The following is a 3,079-nucleotide window of genomic DNA, read 5'->3' on the forward strand; positions in this document are numbered from 1 at the left end:
CACCTTCCAAAATGTCCTTCTATTTCTCAGGACTTGGAATTGAACTCCATTTGAGCCCGGCCATCTCACACGCCTCCCCAAGTGACCTGTTATCTTTAGAACGTGCTGGAAGTCACACGGACCTTTCCCGTTTGTTTCATCTTAGAAACATAGCCAAGCACACACAGCTCGTTTTAGTTGGATCCTGGCAAGCTGACTTCCTGTTCCCATTCAGTCAATCATCCCCCATCTTTGGCAGGAAGGAGAGCATGCAGTTCCTCATGTGCCAACCCCAACATATTTCTAATTTCATCATGGCTCTCCGTGTGCTGCCTCGGTCATAGGATTCTAAGATGATTTAAAAAAAAAAATGTGTGGTGTGTGAGAGTATTTCACAGCCAGGATTAGGAACTCACAGGCTGGGGAGTGGAGGGGGCGGGATGACAGAAATAAAGCCAGAATTCTGTGTGGTAGTAGGAAAGAGGCCTTGCTATTGGGAGGTGTTGCCAGGGTCAAAGTGCTGGGACGTTGGGTACCACAGTTGCTAAGTGATAAGAGCATCCCTCTCCCCTGTCTCTTACTCTGTGTTAATTTCCCTCTTTTTTTCACAGTTCAGTTCCATCCCTCTTAGGTCTGTTCTCAGCTGGCTTTTGATGTTCCACTCCGTATACCAAACCGGTACTGTAGTAATCTGTTATTATTAATAAATGGCTCGATAGGCAGGATGCAAGCAAATTGTATTCCTTGCACCTGCAGTACTGTGAAAATTCCCTAGTCCTGAGAACTGCATCCATCAGCAGGTTGGTTTTGGTCTATAACCTTGACCCCCAGTTTCCTGCTACAGTCAAATGTTTCTTGTCCCCTGATAATTTCAGAGTTCTAGAGCTAAGATTTGGGTTCTGGGTATATGTTTACTCTATCTCTGAGATGGGGAGAAAGAGCTTGTCATGCAAGCATGAGGACCTGAATTCAGATCCCCAGCACCCATGCAAAAAGATAGTGCATAGCTGTAATCCCAGAGATAAGAGGACTCAGCCATAAAGAATTGGCAAGCTCCAGGTTCCGTGAGAGCCTCTGCCTCCAAAAATGAGGCAGAGAGGCAAATGAGGAAAACAGACAATGTCAGCATCTGGCCTCCGCATATGGGGGACACACATGTACCTATGTCTACATGTGCATACTCAAACATGTGTACACATACAGCCACACAGCCACCCCCACTCCCACTAAAACAGACACTGAGAGAAAGCAAACACTTTTAACCCTGGGAACTCCTTTTGGAGACTACAATCCAGGCCATGGAAGAGTTATCAGTCCATTTCCACGTCCTACTTTAGATGCATTTGTGTAAAACAGATCACCCATGTTATAGATTAGGAAATCAATACCCAGAGAGGCCGAGCCACTTTCCCTGAATTGCACTGCTAAGCAATGAAAGCTAGGGTAAAGACTAAGAGCAGCTGGATGCAGACAAGAAAGAGGAATCATTTGGCTGACTATTTCTGTTTATTCTATTGTGTAGCCGAAAGTATCCCGAGATCTGCTCTGTCTTCTAAGGCTTGTCTTCCCGTGCCACCAGCCGCACCCCTCCCCCCCACCGCATCTGCATTCTCTGATCTGCTATTGAGGACAGATCTATCAGAAGGGGCTGGTCCTTTCTAACCGTAGTGCTGGGCATCTCTTCTCCAGAGCTATGACCTTGGAAGAAAGCCACCCTTTCTTGACCTTGCTGTCCCATCTGGTTCCAAGAGGATTATAGGGGAATTTTAACAGGATTGATAATGGATGGGCTCTCAGGGTAGAGAATTCAATAACCACAGAGCAAAGAGAGCAGCGTGATGTCTGTTGGCAGGAGAGCTTGGAAGGGACATTTGTCAGGCATCGGCCCAGAGGAAACCATGGAGTGTTGGATATGGCCATAGAGGGGCGCTCTTCCCTTGCCGCTCAGCCAGTCCTCAGTGCAGTGCTTACCCCAATACAGCAAGCGCTGGCAGCACAAACTGGGGCATCCATCTTTGAACCTCAGCGCCCCAGATTGGTCTGGCTCTGCAAGCTGCACCTTGACCTTGGGAAGATCTGATGCCAAGCCCCTTGAAGCCTATGCAACAGATGGCCTGTCACATGGGATATCACACAGGGCAGCAAACTTTACCCTGCCTCAGCTACTAGCGGGATAGGATGCTCAGCTTGCTTCTGCAGGGTGAGACTCCTTCCAGTGGCTGCCTCTCATCCAGCAGGAACAGGCCATGGCCCAGGGGGTTCCTAGCACTACCCAAGGCAGAAGGTGGGCATCTGAAGCCATGGCCTCCCTTCCTGCCTAGAGTTCTCTGGGACCTCTCCTATATCCACAAGCACATTTCTGATGTCACTGCCTTGTGTCTCCCGAGCCCTTCCTCTCCTTAACCCAGCATCTGCATTCTTCACTCTACCAGTCATGACAGGAATAGGTCCCCAGGGCTCTTTAAAGACCTTGGGCTGCAGAAAGGATTAACGAGAATTTTCCAAGTTCTCCTTCCTCAAAGAGACGACTTTTGGGAAGGACCCAGAATCAGAATCAGCATCTTTTTTTTTTTTTTTTTTTTTGATCTAACATTTATCAAGAGTTTACTACACTCTGGAAAATGTCAGGTTGCTTTATATCCTCACTCTCACGAGCTACAGGGAAACATATTCCGGCCTTTCTTTCTTTCTTTTCTTTTTTTTTTAATACCCCTACCTGTTCCTATTTGTAGATGACCATGAACCAGAGAGTCAGAACAGCCTCCTTGGCTCTGAGCCTTGAATGCAGGTCACTTACATATCAACTCCACCCTTCTCATCCTTAGCTGGTCCTCCTGGATTTCTCTGTGACGCTGCTGGTCTAGCGTCATAGCAAAACAGACAGGGCAGCTTAGGCACTCACCACTCATAGCTTCAGAGGCTGAGAATCGAGGGTCAGAGCTTCAGCTGGTTCAGCGAATGGTGGTGGCCCTCTTCCTGATCAGTATGGAGGGCCTTCTTACTGCCTATGATGGCTAACCTTGATTATCAACCTGACCAGATGTAGGAAAACCATGGGCATAAACTTCTGGGTATGCTTATGAGGTCATTCCCAGGGAGG

This window comes from Arvicola amphibius, chromosome 6 (genome assembly GCF_903992535.2).
Source record: "Arvicola amphibius chromosome 6, mArvAmp1.2, whole genome shotgun sequence".
NCBI classification, from domain to species: domain Eukaryota; kingdom Metazoa; phylum Chordata; class Mammalia; order Rodentia; family Cricetidae; genus Arvicola; species Arvicola amphibius.